Source organism: Scyliorhinus canicula, chromosome 11 (genome assembly GCF_902713615.1).
Source record: "Scyliorhinus canicula chromosome 11, sScyCan1.1, whole genome shotgun sequence".
Lineage (NCBI taxonomy): Eukaryota > Metazoa > Chordata > Chondrichthyes > Carcharhiniformes > Scyliorhinidae > Scyliorhinus > Scyliorhinus canicula.
In genome coordinates, this window is record NC_052156.1 from 155,925,681 (window position 1) to 155,953,292 (window position 27,612).

A 27,612-nucleotide genomic window follows, 5' to 3' on the forward strand; every position below is an offset into this window, starting at 1 on the left:
TACTGTTGCAGGCAGGGCATTCCATGCCCTTACTACTCTCTGAGTAAAGAACCTACCTCTGACATCTGTCCTATATCTATCTCCCCTCAATTTAAAGCTATGTCCCCTCGTGCTGGACATCACCATCCAAGGAAAAAGGCTCTCACTGTCCACCCTATCTAATCCTTTGATCATCTTGTATGCCTTAATTAAGTCACCTCTTAACCTTCTTCTCTCTAATTAAAACAGCCTCAAGTCCCTCAGCCTTCCCTCATAAGATCTTCCCTCCATACCAGGCAACATCCTGGTAAATCTCCTCTGCACCCTTTCCAATGCTTTCACATCCTTCCTGTAATGCGGCGACCAGAATTGCACGCAATACTCCAAATGCGGCCGCACCAGAGTTTTGTACAGCTGCAACATGACCTCATGGTTCTGAAACTCAATCCCTCTACCAATAAAAGCTAACACACCGTATGCCTTCTTAACAACCCTCTCAACCTGGGTGGCAGCTTTCAAGGATCTATGAACATGGACACCGCGATCTCTCTGCTCATCCACAATGCCAAGAATCTTACCATTAGCCCAGTACTCTGTCTTCCTGTTATTCCTACCAAAATGAATCACCTCATACTTTTCTCCATTAAACTCCATTTGCCACCTCTCAGCCCAGTTCTGCAGCTTATCTATGTCCCTCTGTAACTTGTAACATCCTTCCGCACTGTCCACAACTCCACTGACGTTAGTGTCATCTGCAAATTTACTCACCCATCCTTCTACGCCCTCCTCCAGGTCATTTATAAAAATGACAAACAGCAGTGGCCCCAAAACAAATCCTTGTGGTACACCACTAGTAACTGGACTCCAGTCTGAACATTTCCCATCAACCATCACCCTTTGTCTTCTACCAGCTAGCCAATTTCTGATCCAAACTGCTAAATCTCCCTGAATCCCATGCCTCCGTATTTTCTGCAATAGCCTACTGTGGGGAACCTTATCAAACGCTTTACTGAAATCCATATACACCACATCAACTGCTTTACCCTCGTCCACCGGTTTGGTCACCTTCTCAAAGAACTCAATATAACACTCACTATAACACTCACCCTTCGCCCAGCCCCATGCCATTTCATCCTCCGTACTCACCCTGTGCCACTTCATAACTCGTACCACCTCCATTGCCACTCACCCAGTATCCACAATGGGAAAATCTCAGGAGCCATGTGGAAATTAAAACCACTAAACTTTTAACAATATGAGAGAGCTCTCAGTTACACATATTTGTCACAGGAAACCCATTCAAGGATGTGAAATCCTCTCAAGTGCTCAATCTGCTATAAAAACAAACCGACTTCTAACAATAACAACATCAAAGGCAGATAATCCTTTAATAGTTTCTCAAAACTATCAATTAAAATGTGAACTCGGTCCAACACCCCCACCCCATTCCCCCCTGCTGAAAAAAGTGGTTTTGAGCTTTTGAAACTCAGCCGGCAATTCATAATGTGTTCAACTGTAATAACCCTTGAGATATGCCAATATTGAATCTGCTGGAAGTTTAAAGTTCATCTCTGAGCCATGCACCATCCTGACTTGGAAGTACATTTCTGTTCCTTCACTGGGTCAAAATGATGGAACTCCCTAACAGCACTGTGGGTGTACCTACGCCACATAGGCTGCAGCTATTCAAGAAGGCAGCCCACTAACACCACCTTCTCAAGGACAATTAGGGATGGGCAATAAATGCTGGCTTAGCCAATGATGCACACATCCCATGAATGAATCAAAAAATATTGCAATTGTACCCCTGCTACATGCCTGAGGATTGAGAGGCAGTGGCGTAGTGTTATTGTCACTGAACCAGTAATCCAGACACCCAGAGTCATGCTCAGGGACCCAGGTCCGAACCCCGCCGTGGCAGACGGTGAAGTCAATAGGAATTAAAAGTCTGAAAGGTGACTGTGAGAACATTGTCAATTGTTGTAGAAACCCATCTGGTTCACTAATGTCCTTCAGGGAAGGAAATCTGTCATCCTACACGTGACTCCAGACCCACAGCAATGTGGTTGACTCTAAACTCCTTCAAGGGGGAAACTAGGGATGGATACTAAATGCTGGCTCACCCATGCCAGAAATGATTACTTAAAAATTAAGTGCGTTCTACAGCTTCAAATACTGACAAAGAAAGAACGTGCATTTCTATTCACCTGAGGACATCCCAAAGCACTTTACGGCCAATTAAGTACTTACTTCTGTTGTAATCAAGGAAACATGTCAGCCAATTCCTGCGTACAGGAATGTCCTGCAAACAGCAATCTGATAATGCTGATAATGAGCAGATTATGTGTAAATGAGACCCACAGCTGGGGGGGGAAGGGGGGGGGGGGGTCTGCTGTGAGCATTTACAAATTCCAAAAGCTGTCAAATAAGCCAGTGCTGGGGTTCTCCTGCAAACGCCAACTTACTCCTGGGAGGCTTGTGTGAACATTAACACACTCCTGAGGACCTCCTGCGAGCATTAACATACTCATGGAGACCCCCTGCAGACATCGACGCACTCGTATAGGCTCCTTAAAAGAGAATGACATTTGCAGCGACCTCCTGTAAACATTGGCTCCCTCATGGGGATACCCTTAAAGCACTGACATGCTCCCGTACACCTCCTGCATGTCTTGACACATTCCCAAGGCCTCAAAGTCGAAATGTGAAAAGCAGCGACAGGTACTCAAAATGAGCAATGTTTAATTGCAGGGAAACACTTTACTTAGCATCATAATTGTACTCCTGGAAAGTGGAAATTTAAATAAAACTACATCAAACAAATCAGATTTTCCCATCCCAACCATTATAAAAACTTCAGATTGGTTTGGTAGGACTTTTCACACAACGAAAAAGCATGACAATATTATACCCTTGTCATTTACGTGCAGTATATTGCTAAATTACTATCTGTGTGCATGAAATAATTTATAAAATTAAATAAGTTCAAAAATATCAAAGAATTGCGCTACCTCCTCACTGCCTCTCCGGATCATCGCCTCTTTCAGTCCTCCCCTCTCCTGCTCGTGGCCAAACAGGATCCTCTGTCCTCTGGCTCTCCACCAACTGTGCTTCCTGACCCTCCGACTGGCCGGACCTCCCGCTCCCCAACCTTCCCGGTCACCACCGCCCCTCCCACGGTCCAGCAGCAGACCTGCTCACTGCCTCCCCCCCTCACGAGCCCTCGCTGTGAGCCAGATTTCAGGAGACGAGCGGAGAGAGGCGGGAACAACTGACGGAATGAGAGTGACTTTCGAGCTGAAGGGTCATGTTGGTCAGCGGCAGGCTGCAGAGGCAGCAAGCGGAGAGAGGCCGGTCCAAAATGGCGGCGGATGCGACTCAACATCACACCCAGCGCGGTACAACGTTGAGGTGAACCCACAACGCTAAACGCAGATGTGGCTCCATTAAAAAAAACACGACGTTAAATCGAAACAACTTAAAACGAGGCGACTTAAAGCGAGGAATTGCGGAAGAATGGTTTTGAGTTGCAGAAATAGCGAGCAAGCAAAGTTACTATAGGCTGCATTCCCCTTTGAGGGGGAGAGATGACTGGTGGGTGATTTAGCCTGAGCGTGACCACACCTGAGGTGAGGAGCAAGGTTGTAAATAACCTCAGCCGGTACGGGAATTGAACCCGCGCTGCTGGCCTCGCTCTGCATCACAAACCAGCTGTCCAGCCAACTGAGCTGAACCAGCCCCTGCTTCCTCAAAATAGTATTCTAGTAAATCAGCAAAGGCAGGGAGCAAAATGAAATTCAGGATTTTTGAGACACCATGGTGGAATGAAAACCAGACAAGCATTATTCCCAGTTTGACTCTAAGCCCTTGTTGCTGTGGATCCCAGCTCGAAGGCCACTGTTAACATGGTAAGTAAATATTAGATGTGCAAAATCAAACTGAAAGAGGACCTGGGGGATCAGGAACTCTCAGGGATGGTACTTCTTTGTAGAATCAAATCAAAATCTCAAAGAGGTGCTTCTCGGGTCAAAGAGACAACCAAAAATGAAAACAAACTTGAGGAAAAGCAATTGACCACTTGCCCACAGGCACCCTGAGCCGTGTGCCTGCAAGAATGTGTGTCAGGACAGTTTTACAAAGCAATAGGCAGGAAGATTCAGCAGATAGAAATGAGAGTTTGGGGCGAAAGACTTGTGTTTATATTGTGCCACACCGCTTTTCTTCAAAGCAGCTCCGCGCAACAAGTTGCATTTATTTGGTACTATTTACAGCACAGACACAGGCCATTCAGCCCGACAGATCCATGCCGGCGCTTAAGCTCCACGCTAGCCTCCTCCCCCCGCCTCTTCAACAAATGTATCAGCAGATCCTTCGCTTCCAATGCCGGTCCCACCACCTAAGTAGTCCCTTTAACATGGCGAGAAGATTCTGCTCAGGGGCATTGGGAGCCAAAATTCGTCAGTAGGCCATGCAAGAAAATATTGTAAATAAAATCCAAAACCTTTGGCGGAAAACCAAAACCTTTGGCGGAGACCATGGAAGCATTTTAAAAGGATGAGAATTTTAAATTTAGTGGTTGTTGAGATGGGAGCCAAAGTAGATCAATGAACAAGTGGGGGGGGGGGGCGTTAAATTTAGCGTGTCCAATTATTTTTTCCCAATTAAGGGGCAATTTAACATGGCCAATTCACCTTCCCTGCACATCTTTTTGGGCTGTGGGGGTGAGACCCACGCAAAGGCAGGGAGAACGTGCAAACCCCACAGGGACAGTGACCCGGGGCCGAGATCGAACCTGGAACCTCGGCGCTGTGAGGCAGCAGTGCTAACCACTGCACCACCATGCTGCCCAGAAAGGGGGGGGGGGGGGGGGGGGGGGGGGGGGGGGGGAGCGGGCACCGGTTGAGTTAGATAGCAGAGTTTTGGACGAGTTCAAGTTTAAGGGGGAGAGGAAGATGGGAGGCCAGGTGGGAGAATATTGAAATAGTCAAATCTAGAGGTATGGATGAGAGTTTCGGCAGCAGAGTTGCTGAGGGGGGGGGCAGAGATTACAGACGAGTAGTGTTACATTAGTGGGTGTAGGCAGTTTTGGTGGTGGGGTGACTATCAAGTATTCAGCAGTTCATTGTGGGGCCAATGTTGCGACTGGCCCGACAACGGCCAAGGTGGGGCACGGAAATGATGGCGAGGGAACAGAGTTTATGACAAGAATCAAAGGCAATGGCCTCATCTCAGATTGGATATCAGAAAGTAGCGTGCCGAATCAGTGGCTGGTGGAAAGTTTGAGCGAGTTGGTGCTGGGGTTGAACTTGGATGACATCAGCGTACACGTAAAATACATGGGCCTAAAGTTTCAGATGGTGAGCGCTTGGCATGTGCCATCCGCAGGGTTGGGGGGGAATAATGAGCCGGCTGCCATTTTATGTTCAATTGAGTATTGGCTGGCAGCAGGTGGGACTTCCCTGTGCCCTTGAACAGAAGTCCTGCTCTGGGCAGCTGTTTGGCCAATCAGTGTGGCTGATAACTCTCCAGATCCTCTAGGCATAAAACCCCAGTGGCTGGAAAAAGTACTGCAGTGCCATGCCTGAGACAAAGCCCTGGGGCCTTACTTCAGGTGAGTACGAGAGGTTCCCAGAGAGGGCAGGATAGGGATGCCCTGCGTGAGTGGGGGTGGGAGGGGGGGGGGGGGGCGTCAAGCGGCAGGTGATCTCGGCATTGCGGTGGGCTGGGCTGGGGGAGGGAAGACTAGAGCTGTCCAGTCCCTGAGGGGAGTGCATCCCCAGTCTGAAGGGGCCTTCCAATTGAGGTACTGCCTTGCCTTGCCATCTGAGGCCCCGTCTGTCCTACCATGAAGTCACCAAGGGCAGTGTGTGGATGAGAAATATGAGTGTGGCAAGAATAGAAGCTTATACACGAGCCTCCTCCCACGGATGTTATGCAGAGGGAGCTCATTCAACAACAATTAGTCGAATGTCTGGTCAGTTTGCCTTTTGGTTTGGTAGCATTGGCCAGGGAGAGCATTGATCGGAGCAGCAGGAGAACTCTACTTGGAATAGTGCCATAGGGGTCTTTATCATGTACTAAACTTCAAGAACAACGAACCTAAGTTCATCCCAAGACGCCAACAGAGCTGCACTCCCTAGATTAAGCACTCGATAGACCAATGGCTTCCAAAGTTCTTAACCACTCGGTGGGAGTGAAGCAGTGCTGGTGGTGGTTCTTGTCACATGTCTATGTCCATTGTCGATTAGCAGCACGGTAGCACAGTGGTTAGCACAATTGCTTCACAGCTCCAGGGTCCCAGGTTAGATTCCAGCTTGGGTCACTGTCTGTGCGGAGTTTGCACATTCTCCCCGTGTGTGCGTGGGTTTCCTCCGGGTGCTCCGGTTTCCTCCCACAGTCCAAAGATGTGCAGGTTAGGTGGATTTGCCATGATAAATTGCCCTTAGTGTCCCAAATTGCCCTTAGTGTTGGGTGGGGTTACTGGGTTATGGGGATAGGGTGGAGGTGTGGACATTGGGTAGGGTGCTCTTTCCAAGAGCCGGTGCAGACCCGATGGGCCTAATGGTCTCCTTCTGCACTGTAAATTCTATGATCCTATGATTAAATGCTATGAATAGTCAACAAGCACACCATCGTACTGTCATGCACCTGGCAGGATGGTAGAAGGCAGTTTAGCAATTCCGATGTTCTGAATGGTGTTGGATGTCGGAAGCTTACGACAGAGCTAAAAATGTCACCAACTTAACCACAAGGCAGGTACGGAAGATTCAGCAGGATTATGGTATTGGTGACTGCTTACCCTCTTGGAAGGTGGAAATAAGGCAATGCGGTGTGCAGTGATTTTCACAAAGCGTCGGGAGGGTGAGTGACGTTTCACAAGATAACGAGATTCACTATTTCATCGGAACAATGACTAGCCTGAAATGAAAAAGAAAGAACACACATTTTTCATGCATATCGAGGCATTGTACATCTCTCAGGAAGATCTAACAGAACTCCATATACGGTGAATCGCCGAGGACCGAGAACTGAAATGATTGAGGTTACTTGAGCAAATGGCGTGCATTTCTGCTACAGTACTCTCGCAAGATAAAACAGCTTTGTACATTGGAAAAAGAGTTTCACAGGTTGTTCATCATTCTGCGTACGTATTAAAAGATATGAAGCTTCTCACTACAGTTTCATTATATAGGTTTGTGGATTATTATCACGTATTTAGATATCTTATAGGTTTGTTGTATCTAACTTCACAATAGAACTGACTCAGACGACAAATGGACTTGACCTTTGAGCAACAGAATGAAAAGTTAGCAGAGAGCTGAATTTCACACACGCATGGTGACCAGATACTGCCGCATTTCTCTGTCCCACGGGTGAGGAATTAAAGATGGCGATATCGTGCTGGCTGGCCATTTTAGCGGCAGCCAGTGTGTTCCCATCCGAATTGGGTCAGCGGCATTGGCCGGGGTGGGCGCACAGTGGGGCTGGGACCAATGGCCACCCAGCACGAACTTTAAATGCAGCTCCAGGAGGCCGCTGAACATAATTGAGAAACAAGCGGAGCTAATGGCGGCAGCAGGAAATCTCTGTTGGGTAGTAAGCTCCCCGTTTCACCCGAGGAAGGAGCAGTGCTCCGAAAGCCAGTGTTTGAAACAAACCTGGTGGGCTTTAACCTGGTGTTGTCAGACTTCTTTCTGTGCCCACCCAGTCCAACGCCGGCATCTCCACATCACACTTTATGAATGTTCTCCCTCAGTGCCTTATATTGTTTGAATCCCAGTTGATATTGAGTTAAAGTCTCCGACTATCATCGCCCTCTTGTTCTTACAGGCAGAAATTTGTCTACATATTTGTCTCTGACATCTGGACTCGAAACGTTAGCTCTTTTCTCTCGCTGCAGATGCTGCCAGACCTGCTGAGATTTTGCAGCATTTTCTCTTTCGGTATTTGTTCTCCAATCTCCCTTTCACTATTTGGGAGTCTGTAGTGTACTCCCAGGAGTGTGACTGCCCCCTTTTGTATTTCTAAGCTCAACCCATAAAGCCTTGTTTGTTGACCTGTTTAGCATATCACCCCTTCTCACAACTGGAATTTATTCTTTAACCATTAGTGATACTCCCCCTCCATTTTTTATCTCCCACTCTGTTGTATCTGAAGACTCTAAAGCCCAGGGATATTGAGCTGTCAATTTTCCCCCTCCTTTTGCCAGGTTTCTGTTGTAACAATGACACCCTGCTGCCATGTGTCTACCTGTGCCTGTAACTCATCTACCTCATTTATAATACTCCTTGTATTGACATATAAACAGTTTAACCCGATTAATTTCCCTTGCTGGACACTTTTAAAATTCTTCTCCCTCTTCATCGTAACTAGATAATGTTCTATCTCCATTTTCATGATCTGAATCTGACCTTTCTGATCCTACTCCTGGGATCCCATCCCCCTGCCACACTAGTTTAAATGTTTCCCAACAGAACTAGCAAAAGCCCCCGCTGGGACATTGGTCTCAGCTCTGTCTGTGTGCAACACGCCAGGTTTCTACAGGCCCCACCTTCCCCAGAACCAGTCCCAGTGCCTCAAGAATCTGAATCCCTCCCGGCTACACCATTTCTCCAGCCAAATGTTCATTTGGTTTATCCTCATATCCCTGCCCACGCTAGCATGTGGAACTGCGAGTAACCCTGAAATTACTACATCTGTGATCCTGCAATTTAATTTATCTCCTAATTTTCTGTAATCAGCTTTCAGATCCTCATTCCTTAGTTTATCTATGTCGTTGACACCAATGTGCACCCCAACTGTTGGCTGTTCACCTTCCCTCCCCAGAATGCCCTGCAGCCGCTCCATGACATCACGGAATTGGCACCAGGGAGGCAACGTATCATCCTTGATTCACATTTGCGGCCACAGAAACGTCTCTCTGTGCCCCTATCTATTGAATCCCCTATCGCTTGTGGTAATCACCACTGTTGTACACATTAGAATACGTATGGTGAGACCCTGTACTACAGGTACGGCGGTAGTCCCTGCCTGCAGGCTCCGCCCAGTAGGCGGAGTATAAATATGTGTGTCCTCCGTACAGCAGCCATTTCGCCTGTGGGAGGCCACACGTCTTAGAGTAATAAAGCCTCAGTTGTATTCAACTCTCATCTCTGTGCAATTGATCGTGCATCATCACTATAACCCTGCCACCCATTTTTCTGCCGCTTTTCTGAGCAGCAGAGCCACTCATGGTGCTGTGAACCCCCCAACAGTATATGGCTGGGTCACTGTCTGTGCGGAGTCTGCACGTTCTCCCCGTGTGTGCGTGGGTTTCCTCCGGGTGCGCCGGTTTCCTCCCACAGTCCAAAGATGTGCAGGTTAGGTGGATTGGCCATGATAAATTGCCCGTAGTGTCCTAAAAGTAAGGTTAAGGGGGGGGTTGTTGGGTTACGGGTATAAGGTGGATACGTGGGTTTGAGTAGGGTGATCATTGCTCGGCACAACATCAAGGGCCGAAGGGCCTGTTCTGTGCTGTACTGTTCTATCCAAGGCGATATATCTGATTGATAGGGGGCTGGCCACAGGGGACTCCAGTACTACCTTCCACTACCTTCCAGGATCTTTTATGTTCCTGATGGTCACCCATTCCCTTTCTGCCCGTGCAATCCATTCCTGTGGTGTTGACCGCCTCGCTAAACGTGCTTCCCACAACTTCCTCAGCATCGCGGATGCTTCAGAGTGGGGCCACCTGCAGCTCCAGCAGCGACACCCGGTTAGCTGGAAACTGCATTTGGACACACCTTCTGTACATATGGTCATCGAGGACGTTGGAAGCGTCCCTCATTTTGCATATTGTGCAGGAGGAGCATATCACGGGACTGAGGTCTCCTGCCATGACGTCCTTCTCAATTAAACTGGTTGATTCTTGTCATAAACCTTGATTCTTACCAAACACTTCCATTATAATTATACAGTACTATTCTGTACTCCTTGGGCGGGATTCTGCTTCCCGCCAGACCAGTTTTCCGGCACGGCGTGCCCTCGCCGGCAGCGGGATCCTCCGTCCCGGCAGGCGGCCAATGGGGTTTCCCATTGTGGCCACCCCCCCACGCCGTCGGGAAATCCATGGGCGTGAGTGCGTTGCCGGCGAAGCGGAGGAATCCGCCGACAGAAAAACCCGCCCCTTTTTTTAGTCCCCCTCTTAGTATTAAGCAATGTTTTACTTTAATGGATTGAAAATACTCACTGGGACTTACTCACCAGTCAGCTGTTTTGGTTGGTCCTACCTCACTTTCTGAACCGACTCCTGTTGACTGCTCTTCCTCCGGTTGAGCACTAGGTCCTCTGCGACCTCAGCGACCGAGTCGAGTTTTCCCAGAATGCTCCTCAGTGATTCCTCACAAGCTGGGCAGTGTTAATGTGATCACCATAAATTACTACTTGCTCACAAGCCATGAGTGCCCTGTGAGTTCGATTGGCGTTCAATGCCCTGGATGGCACGTTCCCAAAGCTGGATGACTCTCTATCAGCTTTGACGTAGAGTCACCCAGTCTCCAAACGTTGGCTCTCTTTTCTCCCCACAGATGCTGTCAGATCTGCTGAGATTGTCCAGTATATTCTGTTTTTGTTTCCAGCAAAGTAGACTAATTTATCTCATTGCCATTCATGGGACCCCTGTTTGCAAATTGACTGCCAAATTTGCCTACAGAGCAGATAATTCATTGTTTGTGAAGCACTTTGAAGCACTCAGGAAACTTGAACGATATTGTACAGTTACATGATTTTTTTAAAAAAATGGGACATGGGCTGAGTCAACATTTATTGCCCGTGCCTAATTGCCCTTGAGGGGGCAGTTAAGAGTCAACGGCGTTATTGTGGGTCAGGGCCGGGATTCTCCCTTACCCGGCGGGGCGGGGGGTCCTGGCGTGGTGGAGTGGCCTCACATTGAGGGGCTGCGCCGGCCGGCGGGAATGGCCTTTGGCGCCACGCCAGCCAGGGTGTCGAGGGCATTTGGCGGGGTGTTTCCCAGCAGTGACAGCACCGAGAACAACCTTGCTATTAAACGGGGGCCTCAGTGAGGAAGGCCCCACCAAGGCCTCTCTTACCTGCATTTCCTGCACTTACTCATCAGTGCGGGAAGAGATCGGAATGAAATTTATAAATAGCACTCCAATCTCTTGGCCTCCCAATGTGGCCCCTGGACACCCTCAACTTTGCAACTTACTGATTAGGGGGTCCTTGAGGGCAGGGCACCCCAGGCCCGATCCCCGTCATGGGAAAGATGCCACCTGAGCACCTTGGCACTGAAGCCTTCCCACCTGGCAGGGCCCCTTCCAACCTGGCAGTGTGCCTGGGCACCCTAGCATGTTAGGTTGGCACCCACTGGCACTGCCAGGGTGCACAGCTGGCACTGCCAGGGTGCCAGGCTGGCCATTTCAAGGTGCTTGAGTGGCATTCTCAGTGCCTGAATACCACTTTGCCCAGAGGCCGACCACCTGGAAGCCTCCGATCGGCTGGGAAACCCCCCCTCCCCCCAAGCCCAAAGTACCATTCCACCTGGTCCACATTTGTGGAGACCAGAGCTAAACGGTGTCTGCTCACGACCTGCAAGGTGAGGGGATACAATCCAGGACACCGGGAGATCCGGCACAGACATATTCAAGTGAAGCCAACTACTCACTCGATGATGCAAACCTGTGAGCGGGATCCAGATTGTGACACTTGGTGAGATCCCGTTCAATTTCGCCAGCGTAACAAGAGGCCTCTCACAAGATTTACCAGACACATTGCGTCCTGAGTCAGCGGTAGCCATTAGAGCGCGCCCTCTATCTGCCATTGTTGACTTGAGGATGTTTGACGCCATCTCTGGGGGCTACAGTTCTGAGCAAAGAATTCAGATACATAAAGCAATGGATCATTATTAGGTCATTAGTTCATGGTGTGATTGACCAAACTCACATTTCAACCATGGTCGGTCATTCTGACAGTGTGACACTGTCCCTTTAGGTTTCGATGCCTAGTGGGCACCGTGGGGGGTTGGGGTGTTTTGATTGACCCCATTAATCATGTTTTGGTTTGATGTTTTAAGTTTCCTTTTGCAATTTTGTTTTTGTTTGATGCATTGTCCCTTTAAGGGTCCGCTGTCTTAATTTGTCCCTTAATTTGGTTAATTTAGTTTAATTGTTTCAATCTCAAGTAGTATTGGTCCTTTATGTTGGACCACTGGCAGAGATAGAACAATGGACAAATGAAACCTCCGACAACAGAAGGATTTTTGGCTCCGACACATGAATATGCTACAGTTAGACAAGAAAAATAAATTGCTCCTCGCTGGGTGGCATGATTCATCCCTGAGATCTGAAAGATTAGAAAGTAATGAAAACACCAACATAACACAATGCTCTGTGCAAGATGAATGCAAGCAGGAGATCAAAGCTCGCCTCCGCTGTAACAGAACGAGCTGCTTGACTCCGGATCTACAGCTCCTGGAGAAGTTAAAGTCAATAACATGATCAGCATTGGGAGGCTTTCTAACCAGAGCAGGATTACAGAATGTGGAATCAAACGGAAAAAAACAAGAAACTAAGCAAAAATATCTAAGTGCGGACAGACGAGAGATCGCTCGTGTGTTTTAAAATGAACTTTGCCGTGTGTCGTTAGCCATTAAACTGCTGCTCGGTACAGGGCAATGGTCAGTGCATTGAGTGATATGCTTTTAGATCCCAGTCGTTGAGGATGAAAGAGACTCATAGAGTCATAGATGTTTACAGCATGTGAACAGGCCCTTCGGCCCAGCTTGTCCATGCTGTCCAGTGTCCATCACTAAGCTAGTCCCACTTGTCCACATTTGGCCCATATCCCTCTATACCCACCCTGCCCATGTAACTGTCTAACTGCTTTTTAAAGGAAAAAATTGTACCCGCCTCTACCACTGCCTCTGGCAGCTCGTTCCAAATGCTCACCACCCTCTGTGTGAAATAATTTCCCCTCTGGTCTCTTTTGTATCTCTCCCCTCTCACGTTAAACCTATGCCCTCTAGTTCTGGACTCCCCTACCTTTGGGAAAAGATGTTGACTATCTACTTTATCTATGCCCCTCGTCAGCGCCGGCCCTAGGGTTGCTGGCGCCCCGGGCAAGCTGAACTTCAGCGCCCTTCGGGGGCCGGGGGTGGTGGGGCCGAGGGGGGGCGGGGCCAAGGCGGGGGCGGGGCTGAGGCGGGGGGGGGGGGGCGAGGCGGGGGGGGGGCGAGGGGGGCAGGGCCGAGGCGGGGGGGTGAGGGGGGGCGGGGCCGAGGCGGGGGGGGGGCCGAGGCGGGGGGGGCCGAGGCGGGGGGGCGGATGGAGGGGCGGAGCGGACGGAGGGGGGGGCGGAGGGGGCCGCCCTGGGGAGGGCGGCCGCCACGCATGCGCTGGTTGGCACCGGCCCAACTGCGCATGCGCGGGACCCGAGTCTCTGGCGCCCCCTAACACATGGCGCCCCGGGCGACTGCCCGAGTTGCCGGTACATTGGGCCGGCCCTGCCCCTCGTTATTTTATAGCCCTCTGTAAGATCACCCCTCGTACGCTCCAGGGGGAAAAGTCCCAGCCTATCCGGCCTCTCCTTATAACTCAGACCATCAAGCCCTGGTAGCATCGTCGTAAATATCTTCTGCACTCTTTCTAGTTTAACAATATCCTTCCTATAATAGGGTGACCAGAACTGAACACAGTATTCCGTGTGAAATGCAACTAAAGCGGATTAACATCAAAAGCATAGCGAGCATTCTAAAGGAATAATTTTGTCCTGTGTATCAACAGCAAAACACTGCAGATGCCAGAAACCTGAAATAAATTGCTGGAAACGTCAAACAAGCAGGGGGGAGGGGGGAGGGGGGGGGGGGGGGGGGCGGCGGGGGGGGGGGGGGGGGGGTTTAATCAGACGTGCGCTGGAGTGTGCATTGTCTTCCAATCTCTCCCCGATAAAGCTAGGGGTGGGAAAGAATAAAGTCAGAATTCCTGCCCCTTGGACAATTGAGGCTCTGAAATGCTGCTACTGGCAATTTACCAGTGGTGAGATGGGGGCCATACCATGTGCCATGTCTCAGGCAAACCCTGGCGGTCTGCCTTGAGGCTCAGAGTGATGGCAGGATCCTCCACCACAGTGCCCACCGTAGGCCCCACCACAACCAGGGCTGTACCCGCTGAATGCCGTCCAAACCCACCACCATCCACACGACTGACTGACCCTGGCAAAACCCTCACCTGCAACTAATCTCCCCCGAGGCCCCACCCTCATCCAGCGGCTGTGTGAACCTCACCACCACTTTTAAACTGGGGAGAGCGCTGCTAAATCTAAAAGGAGGCTGGAGCCAGCGGATGTCGCACAGATTTTCTCGCCTGGTCTTCAATTCATTCTCTACTTTCAGGTCCATTTTGAAGGGACAATCCCGATTCTCCCTCAAGGTGTGAAGTTGGGAGCATTTTGGAAAACGGAATTTTTATTGGTCAACAGGGTTCGAAAGATCTTTTATTCTCTTTAGCCGAACAGCAACTTACACTTGGAGGATTGACGTGCATCGAGTTAAGAAATTAGGCCAATTTGTGACGCAAATGAGAGTTCGATTGAAACAAGAATTTACATGAAAAATGCGAACTTGCCCTCTTAAATGGAGAGAGGTTGCAGAATTCAGTGGTACAGAGGGATCTGGGTGTCCTGGTACATGAGTCACAAGTTAGGGCTGGATTTTCCAGCCCCTCCCCCCACCCCCCACCCCTGCCATGGTGTGTTTTCAGGTGGCTGGGCTCACCATTGGCTGGCAGCGGGGTCTTGCCAAAGTCTATGGCTGTTTACAAGGCACGCCCATCTGCACGCCGCTGGGGAACACCCCCCCCCCCCCCGACAAAGTGCCTTTGTGGGACTAGAAGGCCCCACTAGCAGGAAGGGCTGGAAAATCCTGACCTTAGTGTGAAGCTACAGGAATGTTGGTGTTTATTGCAATGGAATAGAAGGTAAAAGCAGAGATATGTTAGTGCAGCTCCACAGGGCCTTGGTGAGAGCCAATCTGTGCACAGTTTGGTCTCATTGTTTGAAAATGGATCTAATTCTATCTAGCAGTTCAGAGAGGCCTCACTTGATAGACAAGGGTTACGGGGGTAGACAGGAGAGATGCAGTTGAGAACAGATCCACTGACTCCCAGGCCGTGACGTTCCCCCCTCCTACCATCACTCACCACTGGCATGGGATCCTGCGACAATACTAATCCTCAGATGGTTGTCGTACCGGCAGCAGCTGTCAACATCTCAGTGGTACTGCCGTTCTGATTGGCTGGCAGCTCTCAGCTGCCGTTCCCCCAAAAAGAGACAGTCTCGGACTTTCTTTGGCTCCTTGGTGAGGCCCCAACCACCACCATTAAATATCACCCGGGGACCATAAAATACTGGATTTCTCTCAAAAACCATGTGGTTTTCCGACGTCCTCCAGGACAGGAGATTTGCCATTTTTACCCGATTCAGACCTATGTGTGACTCCAGGTCCATAGTATGTGGTTGATGTTTAACTGCCCTCTGAAGTGGCCTAGGAAGCCACTTAGTTGTTGAGGGATAAGCAATAAATGTTGCCTGAGAACCTGCAAATAAATTAAACCTTTTTGTCTATATATAAAAGTTGTAATATGCATGTTATTTCTCCTACAGTACATGGTCTACAGTATATGTGCATTGTTTGTTGGTATGTGTCGCAAATGCAATAATTTGTGACCACTAGTTAGCTGACAAACGATGATGGGTTTATTAATAGTTCCAAACTATATCCAGAGGACTATAAACAATGTCTTCATTCTTAGCACGAGGATCTCAAAGCAATAGCCCGAGTTCTGCATCAGAATCCCCACATTCATTCCCCATTGGTTGACTGATTCACAAAGGGGTTAACTACTACAGTAAGCATACTACAGTGTGTGCTTCAGTAAATGAACAGTACTGTATGCATAAAGTATATGCAGGGAGCACGGGAGCCAGTATTAATATCTCTGCATTGATAGTACAATAGGAATTTGGCAAGATTGCTGCCACGAGCACTATAATAAGCATCTGATGAGATGTATATGTCTAAAGATTCAAGTGTGCCAAATGTGCCTGAATGGTGATGGAGCTCTCTAACATTTTTGTAACGTGTACTTTTCTCCGAAACAAAAATAATTAATGATGTGATTGAGCCAATAGCCTTCAAAAGAGTTACAAAGCCAAGAGTTCCATTCAGCTGATTTGACGTCAGTAGGCACACAATAATTAACCTTGGATGATTCATTGATCAACTCATCTCAACTGCTTGTGTTGATTCAGCATGTACACAGCCAGGATCAGTAACCCCTCCACGTCAGTTCTCCAGTAACCTCTTCAGAGTTGACTTTTTAAAAAGATAATAACTCCTTGCAATCAAAAAGATGGGGAACGAACAGGGACTAATATTCATCTGAATGGTTTGATTTTAAACAGGTCACACACTCGCATTCTAAATCAAACAATTTATGTCAAGATGTATGTGTATATAAAAAGGCAATATCTCCAACGCTGCCGCTGCAGATCCTGCAATCTAGTTCCTCCTGACAGGCCTCCGTCATTTTCAATGCTTGGAGCTCCATTACTATATCGTGTTGGGGGCCCATTCCTCATCTCCATCAATAGTAAAATTCCCTTCCACCTCCGACTGCTGACGAGAGATTGCAAATCCCGTTGGAACCACTCCAGTTTAGTCCCATGGAAAATGATATCCTCTGAGATGGCTGCTCCTTCCTGCATTATTAAATATCCGTTGGATTCTCCACTGTCTTGGTGAGATTTTAGCCTCAGTAGCAGGCAACAGTGCAGGCTCTCAATTTCCACTCATCCAATTTTGTGATCAAATCGTCTTTCTTGCCAATATTAACATAACAAATAAATTAAAAATATAGTATGATGAAGGGTGTCAACGATGGAGTTAAATTCCAAGAAAGAAAACTCAATCACTTTCTTTCTAAGTCGCATTCATGATAAGGGGCGGCATGGTGGCACAGTGGTTAGCACTGCTGCCTCACAGTGCCAGGGATCCGGGTTCCATCCCAGCCTTGGGTGACTGCCTGTGCAGAGTCTGCACGTTCTCCCGCGTCTGCGTGGGTTTCCTCCCGCAGTCCGAATATGTGCAGGTTAGGTGGATTGGCCATGATCAATGCGCGGGTTTACAGGGAGAGGTTGGGGGAATGGGCTCTCTCTCGGAGGGTCAGTGCAGCCTCGATAGGACACATGACCTCCTTCTGCACTGCAGGGATTCTACGGAGAACAGGTTGCACTTTATATTGTACCTTTAAGAGAAGAAGCAATGCGAGGTATAAATATAAACGGAGGCACTTAGAATGCTGAGCCATGGATGGAGAGATTAGAGGACTGACTGAAAGCTTCATTGGAACAGTAATGTTTGGAGAAAGGATTAAAGGTGCAGAGGCCTTCGGAGTGGAGTTTGAAAGAGTGAAGAAGAGTCAGCAGAAAGGTGGAGTGGGGGTATGATGCACTATCAGTTACAACGAGACGAGAGTAGAGAGTAATTGAGGCTTTATTAAGCAGAGATGTGTTGCCTCCTGCAGCTGCTGCCGAAATGGCTGCAGCTCGGTGAGCACACACATTTATACTCCGCCTACTGGGCGGAGCCAGCAGGCAGGGATCTACTCCCGTACCTGTAGTACAGGAGCCGTACCGTATTACTTCTCATATACGTAATATATACAAGCAGTGGTCACTACCACAGGGTGGCAGGGTATGAGGGCCGGGTGGTGGTGGTGGGGAAAAGAAAAAAGAACAAAAAACAAAGAAAAGTAGAGCACAGGCCCTTCGGCCCTCCAAGCCTGCGCCGACCATGCTGTCCATCTAAACTAAAATCTTCTACACTTCTGGGGTCCGTATCCCTCTATTCCCATCCTATTCATGTATTTGTCAATCAGTAAAGATAGGCAACAACACCTCCTACACGATCATCCTCAACATCGGTGCCCAACAAAGCTGTGTCCTCAGGCCCCTACTATACTCCTTGTACACCTATGACTGTGTGGCCAAATTCCCCATCAACTCGATTTTCAAATTTGCTGATGACACCACAATCGTGGGTCGGATTTCAAACAATGACGAGACAGAGTGCAGGAATGAGATAGAGACTCTGGTGAACTGGTGCGATGACAATAATCTCCCCCTAATATCAACAAAACAAAGGAGATTGTCATCAACTTCAGGAAGCGTAGTGGAGAACATGCCCCTGTCTACATCAATGGGAACGAAGTAGAAAGGGTCGAGAGCTTCAAGTTTTTAGGTGTACAGATCACCAACAGCCTGTCCTGGTCCCCCCATGCCGACACTATAGTTAAGAAAGCCCACCAACGACTCTACTTTCTCAGAAGACTAAGGAAATTTGGCATGTCAACTTCGACTCTCACCAACTTCTACAGATGCACCATAGAAAGCATTCTTTCTGGTTGTATCACAGCTTGGTATGGAGCCTGCTCTGCCCAAGACCGCAGGAAACTATAAAAGGTTGTGAATGTATCCCAGTCCATCACACAAACCAGCCTCCTATCCATTGACTCTATCCATAATTCCCACTGCCTCAGAAAGGCAGCCAACATAATTAAGGACCCCACGCACCCCGGACATACTCTTTTCCACCTTCTTCCGTTAGGAAAACGAAACCAAAGTTTGAGGTCACGTACCAACCAAATCAAGAACAGCTTCTTCCCTACTGCCATCAGACTTTTGAATGGACCTACCTCGTATTAAGTTGATCTTTTCTCTGCACCTTGCTATAACTGTAACATTATATTCTACAGTCTCTCCTTCCTTCCCTATGTACAGTATGCATTGTTTGCACAGCATGCAAGAAACAATACTTTTCACTGTATACCAATACATGTGACAATAATAAATCAAATCAAATCAAATCAAATGCCTCATCACTATCGTCCCGGCTTCCACCACCTCCTCTGTCAGCGAGTTCCAGGCACCCACTACCCTCTGTGGAAAAAACTTACCTCGTGCATCTCCTCCAAACCTTGCCCCTTGCAACCTTAAACCTATTCTCCCTAGTAATTGACCCCTCTACCCTGGGAAAAAGTCTCTGACTATCCACTCTGTCTATGCCCCTCATAATTTTGTAGACCTCGATCAGGTCGCCCCTCAACCTCCGTCGTTCCATTGAGAACAAACCGAGTTTATTCAATCTCTCCTCATAGCTAATGCCCTCCAGACCAGGCAACATCCTGGTAAATCTCGTCTGCAATTTTGAAAATCTCTTCCTGAATAGCCAAAGTTAGATAAACAAAGGCCAAAAGGTGAGCAAAGGCTCCAGAGATAGGGCAGGTGCGCGGGTGAGAATGAGACGTTTGAATGTAAGACTTTGTCGGGCGGGGTGGGAGGTGACAAATAATTGCTGCAACGAACATTTATATAGCATCTTCCACAATCTCAGGACATCCCAAAACACTACACAGGTAATTGAGTACTTTTGAAGTGTGGTCATTGTTGTGATCTGGGGAAGCACCACGGCCAATTTTGATACCAACAACGGGTGTGGATAATGACCAGATAAACCTGTTTAAGTCATGTTGGGTGCCGGGGCATAAGGATAAACTTCTCCACTCTTCCCCCCATAGTGAACATGAAAAGAACAAAAGAAATAGGAGCAGGAGAAGACCATTCGGCCCATCGAGCCTGCCCCGCCATTCAATACGATCCAGGTTAATATTGGGCTTCAACCTACGCACTGTGCTTTCGCTATGTGTTCTAGGGAGTAGGCTGCCTACCCACAGCAAGTGTACCATTTCCCCTTTAATGCCCACCTTGGTTTAATGACTTGTGAAGTTAAGGGCACATCCGGCAATGCAACATTGTACTTTTTCCCCAGTCGTATTTAAGCAATGTTGAACATCTTAATGTATTTCTCTTCCTCATTTAATATTTAGTATTTTTTTTATTTTCTGAATAACGTTCCCCATATAAATGGAATTTTTTATTTTGCAGTCACTAGATGTTTGAATTTCATTTTTCTTTTTCAATTAATATTAAGAACCACAGGGTCCTGCAGCATAAAATCGAGCCTTTCAGTTTGCTGTGCCTGTATTAGCCCTTTGAAGTAATTGTCCGAATTAGTCCCACTTCCCAGCTTTCTCCCCGTAACCCTGCGGGTTAGGTATAAAATAAAAGTAGAAAGTTCTGGAAAAAGACTCAGCGGGAATGGCAGCCTCTGTGAAGACCGAGACAAAGGGGTGAATTCTCCGCCTGCCCGAGCTGTGGGTTATCGGCGATATGCCACTGCTGGCATTCTCCGGATTCCAGCAACTGCCCAATGGGATTCCCCATTGTTTCCACTCTACGCCACTGGGAAAACTGCAGGCTCAGGAATGGAGAATCCCGCCGGCAGAGAATTAACCCAGAGTCAACTTTGTTTCGAGTCCAAAGTGACTCTTCTTCAGAACTGAAGAGAGGCAGAAATGTGATGGATTTTACACCGTTGAAACAGGCAAGGGGAGTGACAGGTGAAACAAGAGGGAAGGTGAGGGGTAGATTAGAGGGCAGGGGGAGATGAAATAACAAATACGTCACACAACAATAAAAAAAGGGAGTGGTGATCGTATTAATAAATAAACAAAACATTAGTTCAGAGTAAGTTTTATTTAACTTCCCAAGAATGTTGCAAGTCAAGGAGACTCTTAAAGAAGACAACAACAACTTGCATTTATGCAGCACCTTCAACATAGGAAAATATACCAACATGCTTCGCGAGAGCGTTACCAAACAAAATCTGACCTCGGGTCACATAAGTGTCCTTCCTGTCGATTTCCTTTGTTCCCATTCCTTTTATTTCATTTTTATTACTTTTGGCCCGTAGATCGATAATTCAGACATACCTTTAAATCGAGTGGAGGAAGTAAAGGACTCAAAGTTTCAAACAGCTTGCTGACTGGAACACTGTGTACTCAGGTCTTGTATTTGGGAAAAGAAAGGTTAGATTTCTCGGCACCCAGCAGACTGGAGGGAATCGGTTCAACAGGGTCATTGGCAACCAATGGGTTGAACAGGGACAGTGTTCTGCCTGGTAACAGTCAGCAATTGGTTCCTGCCAGGTGTTTTTTCTTCCCAGAGAGAAACGGCCAGAAAAGTCTCGACCCGCGAAGGAAGCACAGCTGTGTTCCTCCCTCTCTTTCGCCGGTTGCCTGCTGTCTCTGAGTCTGCACTGAAGATCATCACAAGCTGAAGGGAAAGAAAGCACCTAACTGGAAGACATCTATCTGTATCAAAGATCCTTATCCTTTTATTTTATTATTATTTATTTCCCTTTCAACTACCCTTTTCCCTCTGAGCTGTTTCTCACTATGTGTGTGTCGTGAAAGAGTGGGGCGAGTTAGAAGATCGTGGGCCGGGGGAAGGGTGGAATCAGGTAGTAGATAGCCAGTTGTATTTTTGCCTATTTAGTGACAATTGCTGTTAATGGTATAAGGTTACTTGTGTTAACATTTTACAAACCTGGTGACTTGCCAATTTAACCGAACCAAAGCCATGGGTACTCATATAACAGCTAACTTTCGCTGTGTTCACCATATATATTAATGATCTGGATGAAGGGACTGGGGGCATTCTAGCGAAGTTTGCCGATGATACGAAGTTAGGTGGTCAGGCAGGTAGTGCTGAGGAAGTGGGGAGGCTGCAGAAGGATCTAGACAGTTTGGGAGAGTGGTGCAGGAAATGGCTGATGCAATTCAACGTGAGAAAATGTGAGGTCTTACACTTTGGAAAAAAGAATCCAAGCATAGACTACTGCAAGATGCCGCATCACCGCTCGATCACGCCCTTTGGTCGGGGCATGGGCGCCGGTGTAGCGGGTCTCCATGTCGGTCTGTGGCCTCTGGATAGGTGTCATCAGCAACGGCCACAGGAGATAACCCGTGTCACCCAGGAGCTAACCCCTTAGCTGGGGGTGCACCTCGAAGAGGTCAAGAACCATCGGGGTGCCAGGATGAAGGTGTCGTGCACACTGCCCGGCTATCAGGCTCACAAGTGCACGTTGTGCATGGTCACACACCAGCTGCACATTCATCGAGTGTAACCCCATTCGGCCTGTCATGGGCAGGTGCTTGTTGGGGGACATGCATCGCCTCCATCACCCACTGAACCTGGGGCATCTCAGCGATGACAGCGAACCCCACTGCCCGGGCATCCAGGTGCGCCTGATCCACATTGAATTTGATATATTGTGCTAACTGGGCATATAGGGCCTGCGTGACAATGCAGATGCATCTGTACACCGAGGTCTATAAGATTCCGGACAGGTCTCCACTCAGCGCCTGGAAGGACCCCATGGGCGAAATGCTCCGGGCGACTGTCAGCTTGACGGTCATCGGGAGCAGATGTCCACACCCATACCCCCGCGGTGCCAGGGTGTGGCATGATTTCGCAGATATGTCACGCTGTCTCCCTGCTCAGCCGGAGTCTTCGAAGGCACGCCCAGGACTGTGGGGGCCTCGGGCTCTTGTGCCCATCTCTACTACCAAGGGTACTATTGGCTGGCACTATCCATGCCAGCGTTACGCTCCATGGCCCTCATCCGGTGCCCTCCTGCAGGGGCAATTGTGGACATTGCCCTTGGGTGGCCTGTGTGTTGCCCCACCGGCGGCTGGCAGCCCATTGGTGGAGGGGGGAGAGTTTCTGGGGTGAAGGGTGGGGGATGGGGTGGTGGGGTGGGGCACCCATACTACTGGAGACACTCTGCACAGCCAAGGGCCACGGTGTACAGTCAGTGGGGTGCGCAGCAATATGGCCGCCTTGCAATGGCGGTCTGTGCCTGGACACCCCGGTGCTGTGGACCCCATTACCCAGCCTCTGGTCACCCCCCGTCATCCCCTGCTGACCCCCGGACCTGGCAGACACCACCCCCCCCCCCCCCCACCCCCAGCCAGCGCTGCCAACGGCAGGTCCAGAAGCCCACGACCGTGCCTCTGTAGGCCTACCTACTCCTCTCCCTCGTCAACCACGGCGCCTGTTTCCCAATTTATAAAACCACACGTGAAACTCGCCGTCGGTATTTCCCCACCAGAGGAGGCGGAGCATCTCAGTTGCCCCGAAGAATACCAGGTCAAGCCTGCTAATGATATACAAACAACGTTTATTGTCCGTACGGAGTAGAACGTGTTGACACCGCTGTCTAGACAACGGAGCATGACATTCTGCCGTGCACCCCGCTCCCTCCAGGGTTTTGCCGTCATCACCGACCTTTCTGGCCAATCGCATTTCACCATTTGGCATTGGCCAACGGATAATCCCGCCCCATATCGTTTCCACCGATTCCCTCTCCAGCCATCACCTCAGTTTGAACCAAGCTATCTGGAGCCACGATTTATTTTCAGACCTCGAGCTGCCGACCTTCTCTCACCTCCTTTAAGAACCCCTTAAAATGCTGACCCTTGTTCAAATTTTTGGTCGCCCCTGCAAATACTTTCCTCTTCAATTGAAGCCAATTTCCTGGGTCTGGTCACACCTCAGTGAAGAGTCTTTCTGGGTCGGTGATGTCATGTTGTTGGTGTTGGTCATTCCTCTTGTTTACTGATAGTTGATGGTGGGTACTGGTGGTGCATAACGACGATGAAGATGCCGCTCTGATCCACAACATCTCCTCTTCATTGCTGCCAGCCTCAGTTTTCACTAATTAACTCAAATTCAATTATCTCGGCCAGCATTGACCGTTTTCCCATGGCTGCGATTCTCAGAACATTTCCACATCTGATGTATTTTTAGCATAGTTTTTATGACTGGTACATGAACGTCTCTCTGTAAGGCCTTCAATGTCTCATTCATCTCTGCAGAACAGATTTTAGGTTTGAAAGCCATTCAGGTTTTGATGCTGTGATGAAGGTTTGAAAAACTGAAATCCATGTTGTGTGATATTAAGATGGTGCGAGTCAAAAGCAATTTCCCTGCCTACTCTTTTAACAAAGTCACTCATCTGCTTTAATAAAAAGATGATACCTTTGGTGAAATTCCCTAAAAAGCTTTGAACAAACGGCTGAGTGTATTTGTTCCAGGGGCAGACAATAGGATTTTACTTAAAGTATTTTCATCTCAAAGTACAAATGCCTTCTGCACACAAGGCTGACAATAGCGGCTAACCTTACACTTAACACTTCAAGGTTACATTTATCAGGAAATGCTGAACAGGCGGTGCTTCTTTTGTACAGAGAGGAGAAAACATCTAATGGAAACCTTCTGAAGGGGTTTGATAGGTTAGACATAGATGTCTCCACTTGTGCGACAAATCAAAACTCAGAGCCATTAAGATATCGGGGTGGGGGGGGTGGGGGGGTGGGGTGGCGGGGGGTGGGGGGGGGGGGGGTGGGTGGGGTGGGGGGGGGGATTTACAAGCCTCGTCGTGCCCGATTCGGGGACGCGACGAGGCCATTGAATCGTGCGAAAGGCCTCATGCGAGATCCACGATGCTTGAGAAAACTCGTGAGATCCAATGGAACCTCATGAGACATCGCAAATCTGGATCTCGTCCTCACTGGGCGCGATCCAGATCAACATATTTAAATGAGCTAGTATTTGAATATGCACTCGCTGTATTCTCCTGGTGCCCGGGAACTATCGGCCTTCTCAGCGAGGCCCGGCCCGGCACCATTTAGTACTGGTCCACACAACCATGGACCGGTTGTAATGGCACCTGGAGGAGGGGGGTCTCCCAGGCCATTGCAAACCCCCGGGTAATCGGGTTCTGGGCAGGGTGGTACCCCGGCACTCCCGCTGGCACCCAGGTAAGTTGGCTCTGGCACCCGGATACTGCCAGGCAGGCAGGGCCTTTGCCATGCTGCCCAGGTGCCAAGTTACAGCCCAGGGTGTCTTGCCCATCAGAGGTAGGGTGAGGGGGGGGGGGGCGGGGGGCTCGAGGAACCCGGAAGAGGTAAGTTGGGTGAAGTGGGGGGAGGGGGTCCGGAGGCATCGGTGGGTTCTCTGAGATGGGTCAAAAGATCGGGGAAGGGGCCTTTTAAAAGGCCGCCTTGATTTGTGAATAGTCTAAAGTGCGGCCTCAATGGAAGTTCCTCGCCGAGGCCAATATAAACGGCAAGGTGTCAATGAGTTGCGTGATGTTTCTCGGCACTGCAGCCGCCAAGACACATCCTGCTAAACATTTCCAAAAGTGAACTCTGTGGTTTCCTGTTGAATTGCCCGTAGGAGTTACTAATAAATCCAGTGTAATTGTCTTTACCCAGAGAGTGGTTAAAATGTGCAACCTGCTACTATGGAGTAGTTGAAGATAATAGCATCGACGCATTACATAGAAAATATAAGCAGGAGTTGGCCATTTGGGCCATTGAGACTGCTCCACCATTCATTATGATCATGGCTGATGATCTAATTCAATACCCTGATTCCCCCTTCCTCCCATATCCCACAGCCCCTTTAGCTCCAAGAGCTATAGGGTCCCAGGTTCGATTCCTGGCTTGGGTCACTGTCTGTGCAGAGTCTGCACTTTCTTCCCGTGTGTGTGTGGGTTTCCTCCGGGTGCTCCGATTTCCTCCCACAGTGCGGGTGAGGTGGATCGGCCTTGCAAAATTGCCCTTAGTGTCCAAAACGTTTAGGTGGTGTTACTGGGTTGTGGGGATAGGGTGGAGGCGTGGGTTTAAGTATGTGCTCTTTCCAAGAGCCGGTGCAGACTCAATGGGCCGAATGGCCTCCTTCTGCACTGTGAATTCTGTGATGATAATTACTTGGATTGGATTGGATTGGATTTGTTTATTGTCACGTGTACCGAGGTACAGTGAAAAGTATTTTTCTGCAAGCAGCTCAACAGATCATTCAGTACATGGGAAGAAAAGGGAATTGAACAGAATTCAAGAAAATACATGAGAATACATAATAGGGCAACACAAGATATACAATGTAACTACATAAGCATTGGCATCGGATGAAGCAGACAGGGTGTAGTGTTAATGAGGACAGTCCATAAAAGGGTCATTTAGGAGTCTGGTGACAGTGGGGAAGAAGCTGTTTTTGAGTCTGTTCGTCCGTGTTCTCAGACTTCTGAATCTCCTGCCCGATGGAAGAAGTTGGAAAAGTGAGTAAGCCGGGTGGGAGGGATCCTTGATTATGCTGCCTGCTTTCCCCCGGCAGCGGGAGGTGTAGATGGAATCAATGGATGGGAGGCAGGTTTGTGTGATGGACTGGGCGGTATTCACGACTCTCTGAAGTTCCTTGCGGTCCTGGGCCGAGCAGTTGCCATACCAGGCTGTGATGCAGCCCGAGAGGATGCTCTCTATAGTGCATCTGTAAAAGTTGGTAAGGGTTAATGTGGACATGCCAAATTTCCTTAGTTTCCTGAGAATACTTCTTGAAACCACACAACATTTTGGCCTCAACTACTTTCTGTGGTGGTGAATTCTATGCCCATTAAGGGGTGATATCTAGATACAGGTTTAAGAAACAAACAGGAAGTTATGCTGATAAGGTTAGATGAAGCGGGGTGGAAGGATGAAAATGTGCAGCTGCCATAAGGCTCTGCCTCTTTATTTTCAAAAATATGTTCTTTTACTTCTGGTTATTTAGGAATTTTAACTGAGAACGCAAACTGTTTATAAACACAAGACCACCTTCCAAGAAAGGTTGAGGAAAAAATAAATCACCCTCAGGGAAGTGTGAAAAGAGAGGCATTTCCTATAATTCAGATGCCATTGAACCCCGTAACTAAGGAAGATATATTAAAAATGCAAAGTACTGGGTGTTGAAACGATGGCTGCCACAGACAAGCACACACAAAACTTATTGAAAATACACAATGGGTGAAGTATTTCAAGGCAAGGCTGCCAAGCCACTAGACAGAGATTGCAAATGACAGAGGCCATGTCCAGAGAGTCTTCAGCAGAGGAAACTAGGTGAAGGTTGTTCTGTCTCGCTCTCTCTCTCTTGCAATACGTGTGTAGCCCAGTTGGAGAAGTCAACTCTACCAAAACCCTACCAACAAACTGAGGTCTCAGAGTAATAATTGCTACATCCTTTAGATCTGACCATGTTCAAAAAAACAGCTGACCCCCAAGTCAGCTGCAACATTTATAATCAATGCCTCAAGGACAGTCAAAGGACATTTAACCAAATATTATTTGACCATTTTTTATTGGACCTTAACTCCTCTTACTCCTGATAGGTGCATTGGGTTAGGAAAACAAAGGTACTTTTCAGGTGTTTATATTTGTACTGGTAAACATTAAAAGTATAGTTGTAAGTGTGTTTAATTTAATTTTTCTGTGCCTGGAATGGTAAAACAATAGTTAGATTCATGCTGGACAAAGGTGTTTGTATGCGTGGGGGTTGATTAAGTTCCAGGTATGTTTCTATTGTGCTTAGAGTGGGCTACGGCATGAAGAATAAATGAAAGGCATGATCATGTGGATGTTGCTTAGCAACTGGGGCTTTGTAAGGCAGAGAAGGTTTTAAGTTTTAGTTTTAGCTGAATTTGTGGGAACTAGGACACTGGGGTGCAAACAGATCTCAGCTCTGCCAGGAGAAGTTTGACAGGACAAGGGAATTGCAAAGATGCAAGCTTAAGGAGCAAGATACTGGAATAATTCCAGGAGGTATGGTGTGAAAGGCCAAAGTGGTTTATTTTAAACTGAAAAT